This window comes from Rhinoderma darwinii, chromosome 4 (genome assembly GCF_050947455.1).
Source record: "Rhinoderma darwinii isolate aRhiDar2 chromosome 4, aRhiDar2.hap1, whole genome shotgun sequence".
NCBI lineage: Eukaryota > Metazoa > Chordata > Amphibia > Anura > Rhinodermatidae > Rhinoderma > Rhinoderma darwinii.
Window position 1 is genome coordinate 115,061,157 of NC_134690.1, and position 17,318 is coordinate 115,078,474.

At 42.7% G+C, this 17,318-nt stretch overlaps 2 protein-coding genes across 2 annotated transcripts in view; one reads left to right on the forward strand and one right to left on the reverse strand.

Moving 5' to 3' along the window:
- Positions 1–17,318, forward strand: part of RNF13 (ring finger protein 13) — a 200,688-nt gene that overhangs the window by 54,182 nt on the left and 129,188 nt on the right. The window lies entirely within an intron of this gene.
- ANKUB1 (ankyrin repeat and ubiquitin domain containing 1) overlaps positions 1–17,318 on the reverse strand; it is a 43,935-nt gene that overhangs the window by 15,786 nt on the left and 10,831 nt on the right. The gene's annotated exons all lie outside the window — the stretch shown is intronic.

Consider the following 17,318-nt stretch of genomic DNA (forward strand, 5'->3'; position numbering starts at 1 on the left):
AAATAAAAGGATGTTCAAAAAACAATGCCAATCTAAAGTAGACATATGGGGGATGTTAGTTAGCAACAATTTTGTGTGTTATAACTGCCTGTCTTACAAGCATATACATTTAAGTTGAGAAAAATTCTAATTTTTGCAATCTTTCGCTAAATTTTGGTGTTTTTCACAATTAAATACTGAACATATCGAGCAAATTTTGCCAGTAATATAAAGTCCAATGTGTCACGAGAAAACAATCTCAGAATCGCTTGGATAGGTGAAAGCATTCCGGAGTTATTACCACATAAAGTGAAACATGTCAGATTTGAAAAATGAGGCTCTGTCAGGAAGGTCAAAAGTTGCTAAAGAGGGAAGGGGTTAATATGTAGGGGCAATTTCATGTATTAATAATGTCTTTGGCATCTCCTTTGTCTTACAATATACACTTTGATAAAGAATTACATATGCCTCATATTGCTGTACTATATTGTCTTCCACGAGATTATCATCCATCTTTTCCTTTTTCCTCTCCTTCATCCATTAGATGTAATAATGGCTGCGACCGATGCCATATGCTTTGCATAACATAATTTGGTTGCCATTCTAAGTATTCGAGCATTTTGCATGATATATTTTTTTCGACTTTTTCTAAGTCCCTTGACATGCTCAGTAGCACTGATATTTCACTTAGGGCCTGTTCACATCAGCGCTGGCTTTCCATTCAGGGGTTCCGTCAGAGGTTTCCGTCGTGGAACCCCGCAAAGGAAGGTCAAACTGAAACCACAGCTTCCGTTTGCATCACCTTTGATATCAATGGTGACGGAAACATTTCTAATGGTTGTTGGGTTCCACGAGGGAAACCTCCGACAGAACCCCTGAACGGAAAGCCAACGCTGATGTGAACAGGCCCTTAGTCTCGGTGTCTATTAGTAAATTTTTAGTTTTTTTTCTAAGTCCCGTGACATGCTCAGTAGTGCTGATTTTCCACTTAGTCACAGCATCTACTAGCAGTTTGTCTGATATTTTTTCTAAGCCTTTTGACATGCTCAGTAACGCTGATTTTTTTTACTTAGTTTTGGTATCTGTCTATGGCATGAGTGCGTAGGTGCCTGCTTGTGATTGGCGGTGTTGCTTACTATTGGCCACATATCAAGTCTATCTGGCAGGGAGGAAGTTACTTAGGGTGAATACACGCATTCATTGGCTAGACATAGGCATACCTGTTCTCATTCTAGTGGAAGTCCATAAAGAGGCTGTTTTGTTTGGAGCGTGCCACTATATGCCCCTAAAACTCCTGAAAAAGCTGCATCTGTGTCGAAACATGTCAAGGGGGCTATACTAGTCTTTTAGCGCAATGTTAACTGGAGCTGATCCTTCATATAATTGACTATAGCTAGTAGTTATACTCAGTGTCAACTTTGCATTGGGTTATATCTCTCAAGTTCTATAGATATATTTATGTCTGCAAATTGCATGTGCCAGTACACATTGTAGTTTTAAACTTTCATGTTGTTTGTCCCTAATTTAATAAAGGTATTTCATTTATTCTACTATCCTATTCCATTAGTTAGTAAGTAGTTGAGAAAAAAACGGGTTCCTACTGCCTTGGCAATTTTTCTATATATTTAAGTTTTTTACCCGCCAACTACTAGGGTCTTTTCCAATTTTTGTAAAGCTCTGCGCAAACAGGCTAGATTACGTCACTACATTGCGCCTGTCTGTATTGAGCCGCTCACAGCCGGCATTACATAGTGAATTCTGGAACAAAAAGCCATCAGCTCGCTCCTCCAGCCTTGGATTCATCTGTATTTGCATCCTATGGCTTCAGATACAGTTGAAACTGAGAGATGCCACCGCTGGGGGACCAGCCCTGAGCCCCACCATCTCAGTGGGCCCGGGGCCACTGCCTCCCCACTAGCTACGCCTCTGGATGAAACGTCATTCCAGGGCTGTAGAACCTCAGGACATCAGAGGGACACGTCGCCATGGTAAGTATAGCCTTTCTTTTTTTTTTTAATTGCAGGATTTCCGCAGCGGACATGTTGGCCGAAAAACTGCACCACAATTTGGTGCGTTTTTTTGTCCGGAATTCCCTGCGGCGACCAGGGCGTATACGCAGTGTGCTTTTACACAGCGTATCCGCCCTCTGTGAACATAGCCTAGCTATGCTCAGATGCATAAATAGGGAGACATGGACATTATGTGGGAGAATTTTTTTAAAGTGGTGCAAGGCAAAAGTAAAGTAGTTGTCCATATCAATACATCAGTATATACCAATATATAATACATGTGTGTTTTATATATGTGTATATAATTTACCTGTTTGTATTATTTATGAGTATATAGTGCACATGGGTGTATTATATATGGGTATATGCTACCTGTCTGTATTATATATGGGTATATACTATGTCTGCATATATTATATATGGGTATATACTGAACGAACCTGTGTGTGTGTATTATATATATATATAGGTATATACTATACTAAAGTGTTATTCATAGGCATATACTATGTCCGTGTGTATTATATATGTGTACATACTTTACCTGCGTGTATTATATATATATATATATATATATATATAGAGGGAGAGAGAGAGAGAGAGGCATATACTGCACCTCTGTGTATTATATGTGGGTACATACTGTACTGTACCTGCGTGTATTTTAAATGGGTATATACTGTACCTCTGTCTTATATATAGGCATATACTGCACTCATTTAGTGGCACTATCTACAGGGGGCTCTATGAGGGGCACTATCTACAGGGGGTTTTATGAGGGGCACTATCTACAGGGGGATCTATAAGGAACATGGTCTACAGGGGGCTCTATGGGAGGTACATGGGGCATTGTGAATGGTACTATCTACAGGTGTATCTAGAATGGGGCACTATCTACAGCAGGCCCTAAGAGTGGCACTATCTGCAAGGGGCTCTATGAGGGGCACTATCTACAGGGGCCTCTATGAGGGGCACTATTTACAGGGGCATTGTGAATGGCACTATCTACAGGGGGGTTCTATGAGGGGCACTATCTACAGGGGACATTGTGAATGCCACTATCTACAGGGGGCTCTGTGTGGGACACGATCTAAAGGGGCTCTATATAAGGAAATATCTACAGGGGGCATTGTGAGTGGCATTATCTACAGTGGGCTCTATGAGGGGCACTATCTACAGAAGACATTGCGATTGGCTCTATCTACAGGGGGTTCTGTGTGGGGCACTATCTAAAGGAGCTCTATATAAGGCACTATCTACAGCAGGCATTGTGAATGGAGCTTTCTACATGGGGCTCTGTGTGTGGTTCTTTCTACAGGGGGCACTGTGAGAAGCGCTATCTACAGGGGGCACTGTGAGTGGCGCTATTTACAGGGGCCATTTTGAGTGGCACTATCTACAGGGGGGACTGTGTGTGTGTGTGTGTGTCGTGCTTTACTTTACAGTATTTGAGGCAATTGTATTCAGGGGCACAGTGTATGGTACTATTATGTTCAGGGGCGCAGTGTATGGTGCTATTATATTTAGGGCCCTAATGTGTGGCACCATGAGAATTTTATATTTGTTTATAGGTGCGGAAATGTTGGAAAAGTGAGGAGCCGAAGACACTTGAGCGGCAAACTCTGCAGAAATGCATCGTGAACATTAGTAGTCGTCATGGATGTCTGGGCCTAAAGGAGAAGAATAGAGAGATAGAACGTCTAGAATCTCAGAAGTTACTAAATGTAAAAGTTTATTCTCCCTGTGACTGATCAGTACTGTAGTCACTGTATGATCTGCAGCGAGATGATGGGTGGTAGCATTCTTTTTTGTGAAACAGCAACTCCCAGCATGTCCTTACCATTGTTCAGGTCAAACGGTGAACTATAATTTTACGCTGTACAAACCTATACGGCAGAGGTAAACTGAATTTGCAAATGATCTCTGTACAGAGCTGCATTTGTGCTGGTATTACATATATGAACTGAGCTTGGTTCTGGTGCTCTATATGTGTCCTGAGCTTATTACTGGTGCTGTATATATGTGCTGGGCTTGGTTCTGGTGCTGTATATATGTACTGCGCTTTGGTCTGGTGCTGTATCTATGTACTCTCCTTGGTTCCGGTGCTGTATATATGTATAATCTTGGTTCTGGTGATGTATTTATGTACTGAGCCTGACTCTGGTACTGTATTTATGTACCGAGCTGTGTTCTGGTACTGTATTTATGTACTGAGCTTTGTTCTGGTGCTGTATTTATATACTCAGCTTGGTTCTGGTGCTGTATTTATATACTGAGCTTGATTCTAGTATTGTATTTATGTACTCTGAGCTTTGTTCTGGTGCTGTATTTATATACTGAGCTTTGGTTTGATGTTGCATATATGTACTGATGTTGGTTCTAGTGTGGAATATATGTACTGATCTCGGGTCTGATACTGTATTTATGTACTGAACGTAGTTCTGTATATATGTACTGATTTTTGTTCTGGTGCTGCATTTATGTACTTAACTTGGTTCTGGTGCTGTATATGTGTACTGAACTTGTTTCTGGTGGTGTATATTTGTACTGAGCTTTGTTCTGGTGCTGTATATGTGTACTGAGCTTGTTTCCTGTTGCTGTTTATATGTAGTGAACTTGGTTCTGCTGCTGTATACATGTACTAAACCTGCTTCTGTGGCTGTATATGTGTACTGAGCTTGGTTCTGGTGCTGAATTAATGCACTGAGCTTGCTTCTGGCGCTGAATTTATGTACTGATCTTGGTTCTGGCACTGTATTTATGTACTGACCATTGTTCTTGCACTGTATTTATGTACTAAGCATGGTTCTGATACGATTTATGTATTGAGCTTGGTTCTGATACTGTGTTTATCTACTGAGTTTGTTTCTGACGCTGTATTTATGTACTGAGCTTGGTACTGGTACTGTATTTATGTACTGAGCTTATGTAATGACAGGGTAGGGAGACAGACAGGTGAGCCCTAATCTACCCGCCACTCAGTCCCTGTCTACTTGCAACGACCCGTCCTAAGCGACGGGGTACAACTGGGCGACGGTCCCTACGCTCAGTAAGTGCAAGACAGACGAACAGACAAGGGTACACAGAAGCTAGGGAAACGGGGCAGCTGCCCACGGAGACACCGTGAGCAACAAGAGTAGTGAACGAGCCGAGTCAAACCAGGAGAGAACGAGGTACCAAATGCTGAGCAGGAGAGTGGTCAGAAAGCCAAGGTCAATAACAAGCAGATGATGAGGAGTACAAGCAGCAGCAGCAAGCCAGGAAACAAGCATAGAAGAGGAACAGGAAAGGCAGGTCTAAATAGACAGTGGGCGGGAGCTAGCTCCGTCTGGCCAGGCTGTGATAGGCTCTCCCTCTCCTAAGCCTGCCATCCTGAGTGGTGGAAGATGGAGTCAGTCTCACAGACATAGGAGCAGGTGCAGACTGATTGCCCACGGGCGTCGACACAGAAGCTGTGTCTGGCAAATCCTTTACAGCTTAGTTCTATGCTGTGTATATGCACAGAGTTTTGTTCTGGTGCTGTATATAAGCATTGAGCTTGGTTCTGCTGCTGTATATATGTACTGAGCTTGGTTTTGGTGCTGTATATTGTACTGAGCTTGGTTCTGGTAACGTGTCTGTGCATTAGCCGGGAGATTGTTGCGTTTTTTTTATACTGAGCACGCTGCACTGTCTTCCAACCTTCTCACAGTGCACAGCCTAACTAAATGGGCTGAGGACGCTTAGGATATTGAATGTGCGCATATAGGTCTATACATAATGGGTGCGTTTAATATAACAAGCGTGGGTAGGTATGTTTGCTTATGTAATTCTATATATAGTGTGGCAATCCAATTAAACATTCTGTAAAGTGAGCCACGCAATCTTGGAAAGTTTCTAGGATATTACAGATACATAGAAAAATATTTATTTAGAGTCCACTTTAATATATGGTTTATTTAGATTATTGGAATTTTTTCATTTGATTATTAGAATCATTTTCCATGGCGTGACACACCTCGAAACACTGCGACCCCCACCCCCTGGGCACCTATGTCTGTGTCGACAAAACAGAGAACATGTCGTTAAAAATTTGAATCCCACTGCTGTTTATAGCTTTATACTGTACCTGTGTGTATTATATATATATATATATATATATATATATATATATATGAGTATATACTGTACCTCAGCAAACATACATACAGCAGACTCATAAAATGCAAAATGTGAGGAATAAATCACAATTGCTTAGGTGCTGTGAAGAAGAAACTAATTTGTAGCTTTGTTGTCAAGACCAATGTAAAAATCCACATGTGGAGCAAAAACTTTACCTGCTATGCTAATCTCTCTTACTGCTATCATTATCAAATGAAGAGAAATCAACAACCTAGTCTAAACAAGGAGTGCGGTGTTGACAGTGGGATACATTGCAAAAATTAAAATGGGCTCTCCATTATAGTGCCAGGTTTTGCTGCCTGGGACAGAAGTGCCTGCTGTTTGCTTCCTCCTCCATGCTCATTCCAATGACCATTCGGCTAATTCCCGATTCCTCTTCTGACGCATCTGTATTAGGCTTTGTTTTTTGCAGGAGGAGTTGTGCTTTATATACTGTAGGTGAAATTCTTTGGTACATATACATTAAAGGAGTTTTCTGGGTTATTCAAAAAAGTGGCACGGGTAGGAGGGATGCATTAAAAAAAAAAAAAGATCCATTACTCACCTCACAGATCCCCGGCGTTCCAGGGCTGCCCCTCAGTCCTCCCCGCCGCTGTTTATTGACATGGCTGCAGCGATGACGTGCTTGTATACGCACATGATCGCTGCAGCTAATCACTGGTCTCAGTGGGTATACAGCACAGGATCACTGAGGCCAGTGATTGGCTGCAGCGATCACGTTGGTATCTGGGCACGTCATTGCTGCAGCCATGTGAATAAGCAGCGGCGGGGACCACCGGAGCAGCTGAGCTGGTACATCGGGGATCTGTGAGATGAGTAATGGCTCTTTTTTTTTAATGCATCCCTCCTACTCCTGCCACTTTTTTGAATAACTCGGAAAACCCCTTTTACATTTCATTTACATCAATTCGTATGTTGGCAAAATGCAGAAAATAAATAAATTCTGCTGCAGTTTTTATTTTGTATTCTTTACATTGTACAGCGATCATCATAAATGATGCTATAAATTTATTGTATATGTTGTGACGGTCGTGAAGGTAACAAATATATGTTAATTATTTAATATTTTGGGACTTACATTTAATAGAGTAGATTTATTGAAACAAATATGCATTTGTGTTTTTTCTTACAGATTTTTTTAACCACTTGCCTCCCACTGAACGACGATAAACGTCCCAGCGGTAGGCTGGTATTCATGAGGTGGAGTCTTTGAATGGCATGCCATAAACTCGTGAATGCTCCTTCTGTCACCCTAACGGTACCCCGCGATGTGATCGCGGGGTGCCGATGGGTTGAAAAAGCAGCTGGGGGCCTACAAAGGCCCCCAGGCTGCCATAGCTATATGCCTAGTAGGTCGTGCTAGAGACATGGCCTAATACATTGCTTGTCAGTTTATGAAGGTTGAATGACGTAGAAAAAAACACGCAAAAAACGATGGCAAAATTGGTTTTTTTCCATTCCCCGCTTTAATTTTTTTTTATAAAATGTAATCAATAATTTATATCTACCTGAAAATAGTTCTATTAAAATATAACTTATCCCACAAAAAACAAGGCCACATACGGCTTAGGCGGGATTCACACGACCGGGTCGTTCCCGAGCCCGAGTGTCGGCCGGTAAAATCGGCCATTTTGCCCGGCCGGTTTGCATTAAGTTTTGCATCCGTGCCGGGCAGATCCGGACAGTGACATCAGCGGCAACTCCTGAAGGGGAATCCCCATGTGTTCGGGGATTCCGCTTCAGGAGTTTCCCCTGATGTCACTGCCCAGATATGGACAGAGACATCAAGCGCTCTGTCCAGGAGCGGAATCCCCGAAAACACGGGGATTCCGCTCCTTCAAGGAGCTAAAGTGCGACTAGCACATAGCAGAGCGGGGAGATACCTCCCTGCTCTGCTATAGTGGCGTCGCTGCAGTAGTAGCAGCCGCAGCAGCAGCAGCTGCAGCTGCTAGCGGCGCCATCGAAGGTGTCGCCGGGCCAGGGTGCTTTTCAAGCAGGGGAAGGGAGCCAGCGCAGCGCTCCCTTCCACCTGCTGTACACCCCGGCCCTGCCACACAGTGTACAGCGATGCCATTCGTCAGAATGGCATCAACTCCTCCTCCTCACATGCACTCTGCGCTGTGAGTAGGAGGAGATAGAGCGCAGGCTCCGGAAAACCCGGCCATCACTCGGGACACATCCCGGTGATGGCCGTGTATTACCCGGCCCCATAGACTTCTATGGGAGCCGGGCGGCCGGGTACCCGGGCGAAGATAGAGCATGTCCTATTTTTTGACGGCCGGTTTTTCCGGCCGTCAAAAAATCGGTCGTGTGAATAGCCCCATTAGGGGTCTATTATTCCTAATGCAGCCGGGTGCCGGCCGATTTATGAACGGCCGGCACCCGGCCGGGAAACCCTGCCGTGTGAATGAGGCCTTAATTGATGGAAAATTAAAAACTTTATGGTTCTCAGAATGTGGCAATACAAAAACTAAAAATTCTGCCAAAATAGGCTCAGTAAGGAAGAGGGGTAAATCCTCAGGTGATGAAGTGGTGAACATTCCTTTTTTTTTTTATTATTCAATTAGCTTTTTTGTAACATTATTATTATTAAAACAAATAGGAAGACTTTTAATGAAAAAAAATGTTTAACTATAATGTTCTGGCATATATCTATATGCCATTCAATTATCCTGTGTAGAAATAGTACACAGGCAGTTGTTAGGCCATGCCTAAGTTTTCCCTAACAACAAGAAATATGGTCAGACAGCCCTGGGGTCCCTCAAAGGACCCTATACAGATGTGTCCCTCCTTACTTTCTCTCTAAATCTGACATAACCCGAGATGTGTGACGTGAAATGTTAACCCCTTCCCGCACCTTGGCGTAACTGTACATCCAGGTGAGCAGTAACTTCGCGCACCTGGGCGTGCAGTTACGTCCGCGCTTTAACAGTTAACCGCCGCGCGGCGCTACACCGCAGCGGCGGTTAACTGTGCAGGGTGTCAGCCCTGCTCTCCCCGTTGCCGATCAGCGGCCTGTCGCCGCTGAAATCTGCAATTTACCCCTTCGATGCGGTGGTCGATTGCGATCACCACATCGAAGAGGTTTACAGCGGATCGGCAGCCCCCCACATGTATTTGCGGGGGCTGGCGATCCTTATCATGGCAACCAGAGGCCAGACAATGACCTCCGGGTTGCCATGTACGGAAGCCTCGGAGGATCAGCCTCCGGCCGTTCCTCCGATGCTTCCTGTCAGTGTGACTGTCACGTCACAATGACAGTTAGAACACATTACACTACGTGTGTAGTGTAATGTGTTGCAGCAGCGATCAGAGCTGCAAGTCTAAGTGTCCCCTAGTGAGACAAGTAAAAAAAGTAAAAAAAAGATAATAAAAATGTTTTTAAAAAGTGTAAAAATAAAAGTTATAAGTGACATAAACAAAGAATGCTTTTTTTCCTATAATAAGTCTTTTATTATAGGAAAAAAATGAACACGTTAAAAAAAGTACACATATTTGGTATCGCCGCGTTCGTAACGACCCCAACTATAAAACTGTAATATTATTTTTCCCGCACGGTGAACACCGCGAAAAAAATAAACGAAAAACAGTGCCCGAATCACAATTTTTTGGTTACCAACCCTCCCAAAATATACAATAAAAAGTGATCAAAAAGTCGCATGTACGCCAAAATGGTACCAATACAAACTACAACCCGTCCCGCAAAAAACAAGCCCTTAGGCCTCATGCACACGACCGTAAAAACTCCCGTTATTACGGGTCATAATTACGACCCGTAATAACGGGCTCATAGACTTCTATTGGCCACGGGTACCTTCCCGTTTTCTTACGGGAAGGTGCCCGTGCCGTTGAAAAAGATAGAACATGTCCTATTTCAGGCCGTAATAACGGCACGGACAGTCCATAGAAGTCTATGGAGCTCCCGTAATGACGGGTGGCTACATGTGTGCACCCGTCATTACGGCAGCGTTGCTAAGCGACGTCAGTAAATAGTCACTGTCCAGGGAGCTGAAAGAGTTAACTGATCGGCAGTAGCTCTTTCAGCACCCTGGACAGTGACTACCGATCAGAATAAAGAGCAACCTGTAAAAAATAAAAATAGAAGACGTTCATACTTACCGAGAACTTCCTGCTTCCTCCAGTCCGGTCTCCCGGCCGTTGCCTTGGTGACGCATCCCTCTCGACATCCGGTCCGACGTCCTGGCCGTCCCTGGATGACGTTTCAGCCCATGTGACCGCTGCAGCCAATAACAGGTCAGTCACAGGCTGCAGCGTTCACATGGATTGCCGCGTCATCCAGGGATGTCGGGCTGGATGTGAAGAGAGGGACGCGTCACCAAGACAACGGCCGGGTAAGTATGAATTTCTTTAACTTTTATTACAGAAAGGGCTGTCCCTTCTCTCTATCCTGCACTGATAGAGAGAAGGGGCTGCCGATTAGTGCAGTGCTATTTTGCCGCCAAAAACGTGCCCGTAAATACGGGTGGAATACGGGTGACACCGGACCCATATTTACGGGCACGGGTCCATAAATACTGGTTCAAAACGGGTCGAATACGTGTGACACCGGACCCGTATTTACGCCAGTATTTACGGGTGGGAAAAAATACGGTCGTGTGCATGAGGCCTTACACCGCATTTTTGACTGAAAAATAAAAACGTTATGGCTCTCAGAATATGGTGACACAAAAATGTATTTATTTTATAAATAAGTGATTTTATTGCACAAACGCTGCAAAACATAAAAAAATTATATACATATGGTACCGCCGTAATCGTACCAACCCACAGTATAAAATATAATGGTCATTTATAGCCCAGGGTGACGGCCATAAAAAAACGAATAAAAAACATTGTCAGAATTGATGGTTTTTGGTCACCTTGCTTGCCAAAAAATGGAATAAAACGTGATCAAAATAATTTCTGGTACCCCAAAATGGTACCAATGAAAACCTACAGATTGTCCCGCAAAGAATAAACCCTCACACAGCTCCGGTGGAGAAAAAATAAAACAGTTCTGGCTCCCAGAATATGGCGATGCAAAATGTGCAGTGTCCAAAAGCAGATAAGATCGGGCGCCATTTATCAGTGCGACACCGGCCACATATCTGCGGATTATTATTTATTTACTGCATTATTATACCCTCTTATTATACCCTGATGTACCCCGCACAGATTACATATACCCTGATGTACTCCGCACAGATAACATGTACCCTGATGTTCTCCGCACAGATCACATATGCCCCCACATTACAAACTGAAACACCAGTAAAACCCCAAACAGAACAACTACCAAGCTACATCTGCGCCCCAAAAGCCAAATGGCGTCCCTCCCTTCTGAGCCCTGCAGCGTGCCCAAACACCAGTTTACGTCCACAGATATGGCATCGCCATACCCGGGAGAACCCGGTTAATATTTTGAGGTATTTGTCTTCAGTGGCACAAACTGGGCATAACATGTAGTGCACTAAAATGGCATATGAGTGGAAAATATAAATTTTCACTCCGCACCATGCGCTGCGCATTAACCCCTTCGCGCACCACAACATAGCATGTCTTAGTGTGGGGGGTGATGTATGGAGCGTCTCACGTGAAAAATAAAGAATTTAAAACTGCAAAATCGCTGTTTTTTTGGTCACCCTGGCTCTACCTAAAAATGTAATAAAAAGTGCTCAAAAAGTTGTATGTACCAAAAAATGGTACCAATAAAAACGACCGCTCGTCCCTCAATAAATAAGCCCTCATACCGCTCTATTGACTGAAAAATAAAAAAGTTGTGGCTCTTGGAACGCGGGGAGGAAAAAATTCAAAAGGAAAAGAAAAAAAATGGATCAGTCCAGAAAGGGTTAATTACTTTCTAATGAAAAACCATTTATGACCACACGTGGGGTATTGCCGTACTCGGGAGAAATTGCTTTACAAATGTTGGGCAGCTTTTACCCATTTTATCCTTTGTAAAATTGAAAAAAATTCAACATTTTAGTGGAACAAATGTTGATATTCATTTTCATGGCCTAATTCTAATAAATCCTGCAAAAGACTTGTGGGGTCTAAATGCCCACTATATCTCTAGATAGATTCTTTAAGTGGTGTAATTTCCACTTTTGGGGGGTTTCCACTATTTTGGGCTCTCAGGGGCTCTGCAAATGCGACATGGCACCCAAAAACCATTTCAGCTAAATTTGAGCTCCAAAAGCCAAATAGCGCTCCTTCCCTTCTAAGCCCCGATGTGGGTCCAAACAGCAGTTTATTACCACATATGGCATATTTCCGTAATCGGGAGAAATTGTTTTACAAATGTTGGGGTGCTTTTTCTCCTTTATTCCTTGTAAAAATTAAAAATGACAACCTTTTTTCTGAAAAAAAGTCGATTTTTACCTTTACAGAATAATTACAATGAATTCAGCAAAACAACCGTGGGGTCAAAATGCTAACTTTACCCCTAGAAAAATTCCTTGGTGAGTGTAGTTTCCAAAATGGGGTCACTTTCCGGGGGTTTCCACTATTTTGTTCCCTCCAGTGCAATTCAAACGCGACATGGCACTGAAAACTATTCCAGCAAAATCAGAATTTCAAAATCCAAATGGTGCTCCTTCCCTTCTGAGTCCTGCTGTGGATCCAAACAGCAGTTTATTACCACATATGGGGTATTGCTATAATCAGGAGAAATTGCTTTACATATGTTGGGGTGTTTTTTCTCTTTTATTCCTTGAAAAAATTAAACATTTCTAAGTTTTTTCAGAAAAAAAGTAGATTTTCATCTTCACAAACTAATTCAAATAAATTTAGCAAAAAAACTGTGGGTTCAAAATGCTAATTACACCCCTAGATAAATTCCCTGAGGGGTGTAGTTTCCAAAATGAGGTCACTTTTGGGGGTCTTTATTGTTTTGGCCCCACAAGACCTCTTCAAACCTGACATGGTACCTAAAATATATGCTAAAAAAAAGGACGCCCCAAAATCCACTAGTTGCTCCTTTGCTTCTGAGGCCGGTGTTTCAGTCCATGACCGCACTAGGGCCACATGTGGGGTATTTCTAAAAACTGCAGAATCTGGGCAATAAATAATAAGTTACATTTCTTGGGTAAAACCTTCTGTGGTATAGAAAAAAATGTATTACAAATGAATTTTGTAAAAAAAAAATGAAATTTGTAACTTTCACCTCTACTTTGCTTTAATTCCTGTGAAACGACTAAAGGGTTAATACACTTTCCGAATGCTGTTTTGAATACTTTGAGGGGTGCAGTTTTCAAAATGGGGTGATTTATGGGGACTTTCTAATATATAAGGCCCTCAAAGCCACTTCAGAACTGAATTGGTCCTTGTAAAAATCGCCTTTTGAAATTTTCTTGAAAATATGAGAAATTGCTGCTAAAGTTCTAAGCCTTGTAATGTCCTAGAAAAATAAAAGAATGTTCAAAAAACGATGCCAACATAAAGTAGACATATGGGTGATGTTAACTAGTAACTATTTTGTGTGGTATTACTATCTGTTTTACAAGCAGATACATTTAAATTGAGAAAAATGCTAATTTTTGCAAATTTTCTCCAAATCTTGGTGTTTTTTACAAATAAATATTGAATTTATCAACCAAATTTTTTCATTAACATAAAGTACAATATGTCACGAGAAAACAATCTCGGAATCGCTTGGATAGGTAAAAGCATTCCGGAGTTATTACCACATAAAGTGACACATGTCAGATTTGAAAAATCGGCTTCGTCCTGAAGGCCAAAACAGGCTCAGTCCTGAAGGGGTTAAACAAACATGCAAAAACAGTCAACAAAAACTTGCATATACCTCAAAATGGTACCATCAAAGACTACAGCTTGTACCTAAAAAAATAAGCCATCATTTCGCTCAATTGACAAAAAAAATAAAAAGTTATGGCTCTCAGAATGCAGCAACACAAAATAAATTTTATTTTTAACAATTATTTTTTTCCTTGTAAAAGTGGTAAGATATAAAAAAACACATATCAATTTGGTATCACCAAAATCATATTGATCCGTAGAAGAAAGTTGACGTGTCTTTTTTATTGTATGATGAATGCCGAAAAGACGAAACCCAAAATACAATGAATTTTTTTCCAGTTTCCGAGTAAATTATATGGTGCAATAAATGGTGCCATACAAAACGACAACTCGTCCTGTAAAAATAAGCCCTCATAAGGCTCTATCGACAGAATAATAAAAAAGTTATGGCTTTTGCACTGTGGGGAAGAAAAGGATAAAATTAAAAAATGGCTAGGTGGGTAGGGGTTAATAAATGTGACGCATCTTGTGGCCGACTGTGCGCCATAATTGTGCTGCATCGACCGTAGCTGTGCACCATCCATTTGCCCCTTCCCATCGTCCATGAAAACAAAGAAGTATACTTGCCTTACCACTCCTCTTCTCCCCTCCGCGTCCCCTCAGGCTCCCTCAGCATCCTGCGGCTCATACAAGGTCCTGACGCCAAGCAGCATCACAGTCGTATATGCGAAGCTGCACTCAATGTCATCTGTGCAGAGTCACATTCAATGTGCTGACTGCTCCCCAGAATCAGCATGTCGCATGAGCTGCAACATGCTGAGCAATCCTGAAGGGATTCGGAGGGAAGAAGAGGAGCGGTGAGGTGAGCATTCAATTTTTTTATTACATTTTTTGTATTTCAATTATTTTTCCAATGGGGGAGCGCCCAACAGAGTGAAATCTACGCCAATCAGGAGCTGGCATAGAGTTCCACTATAATTTACGCCAGTTTTCTGGCGTAATTATAATAAATTTGTCAGGGATACTGTGGCAATGCCCCCTTTTCGAGAGACACACATCTTTTCACAATAATGGAGAAGGTGATGTAAAAAGGACAAAAGTCGCAATTTGCACTGCAAATCTTTTTCTCCCTTTGTAGCACACTCGAGAAGCAGAAGCAACATGGAGGAGATTATACAGCAGTACTGAGCAGTGTAGTTATGAATCAAACACCTGGCTGAGATAAAATACTTACTAAATGCTGCACAAGAATCTTTGTGTGCCTCTCTGTCTATCTCTCACACTCTGATCCTGCTCTCTCTTCCCCCTACCCTCTCTATAGACTTCTATGGGCTGAAGGTAACCTGATCCTTCTGTCTGGTCTCCCAATTTGACAGTATATTCAGAGTGAGTGAGCAGTACAGAGATACAGGTGGGAAGGAGCCTGATATGTGGAGAAGGAGGCATTTTTTATTAATAAGATATATTACAAAGTTTTTTTTAATGTTTGCTAGTACTACTAGTTTCTGAAAAGTTTGTTGAAACAACAGTGCCCATTCAACAAAAGATTTCCAAGTAATTTTCATACTACTCTATGGAAGAAAAAGTCAGAAAACTCTGCATGTAGCAATTAAAAAAATAATTTGCTAGTGATTCGCTTGACGTGAGCAATTTTGAACAGATTTGGAATCCATTTTTAAAGCATTTCTATGGACAGTGAATTCAGAGTGATTTTTTGTAGTGAGCGATAAAAAGTCCAGGTGTAGCTCCAGCCTAAATCATGATTACAAGCAACTGCCCTCTCTCAAGAATCTTCCACTGCAACTAAGGCCTCATTTACACGAGCGTAATATAAGCGCGTGCGACGCGCGTGCTTTTCACGCGTGTCGTACGCACCTATATTACTCTATGGGGCAGTGCAGACAATGCGTGATTTTTGCGCAGCGCGAGTGCGTTGCGTAAAACTCACGACATGTTCTATAATCGTGCGTTTTTCGCGCATCACGCACACATTGAAGTCAATGGGTGCGTGAAAACCACGCATGCCGCACGGAAGCACTTCCGTGCGAACTGCGTGATTCGCGCAAGAGCTGTCAAAAGGATGAATGTAAACAGAAAAGCACCACGTCCAAACGGAGTGTCAAATTAGAGATGAGCGCACCGAACTCGTTTTGACCGAACCCGGCAAAAAATTTACCGGTACGCGACGTCAGGAGACAGTCACTGTCCACGGTGTTGAAAGAGTTAAACTGGTTCAGCACCCTGGACAGTGACTTCCGATCACAATATACACGAACGTGTAAAAAAAAAAAAAGAAGTTCTGACTTACCGATAACTTCCGGCTTCTTCCTCCAGTCTGACCTCCCGGGATGACAATTCAGTCTAAGTGACAGCTGCAGCCAATCACAGGCCAAGCACAGGCTGCAGCCAATCACAGGCTGCAGCGGTCACATGGACTGCCGCGTCATCCAGGGAGGTGGGGCCGGATGACAAGAGAGGGACGCGTCACCAAGGCAACGGCCGGGAGACCGGACTGGAGGAAGCAGGAAGTTCTTGGTAAGTATGAACGTCTTGTTTTTATTCACAGGTTGCTGTATATTGTGATCGGAATTCACTGTCGAGGGTGCTGAAAGAGTTACTGCCGATCAGTTAACTCTTTCAGCACCCTGGACAGTGACTGACGTCGACTAGCCTCATCTCTATGATGGCGGCTGCGCGAAAATCACGCAGCCGCGCATCATACACTGATGACACACGGAGCTGTCAAGTGCCTTTTGCACACGCCAAACACTGCGTTTTTTGCCGTGCGCAAAACGCACACGCTCGTGTAAATGAGGCCTTAGGCTGCTTGCAGGTTTTGTGATACTGTTTTTGGCCACACGGCTTGTACAGGTGAAGCACATGGCTGCTTGCTACATGAAGAATCAGCCTGATGTGCATGAACTAAGAATTCAGAGGAAAACACTGTGTAAAACGTATGACACAGCCATTCTCTCTTTGGTGTTCTTTGGTGGTCTCCCTAAGGCCTCATGCACATGACCGTAAGGGTTTTTTCTGTCCACAAATATGGATCCAATGGCTACAGATACACATCCATAGCTGTCCGCAATTGCTTATAGACTTCTATGGGCGGGTCCCTACAGCAATTGCGGACAAGAATAGGACATGTTCTATATTTTGCGGTTCATTTCTACAGCCTGGACACACATCCGTAAATATACGGAAAGGTGCCCGTGGCCAATAGAAATAAATGGGTCCGCAATTTCATCTGTAATTATGGATTCCGTGATTATGGATGAAAACTACGGTCTTGTGCATGGGGCCTTACACGGTAAATAGGTTTTTCCCTGAATGTATCTTTAACTGGTTAGAGAAACGTATTTGTGTAGATATGCACAAGGCAAGATCATTTTTGTAAATTGCAATAATGGG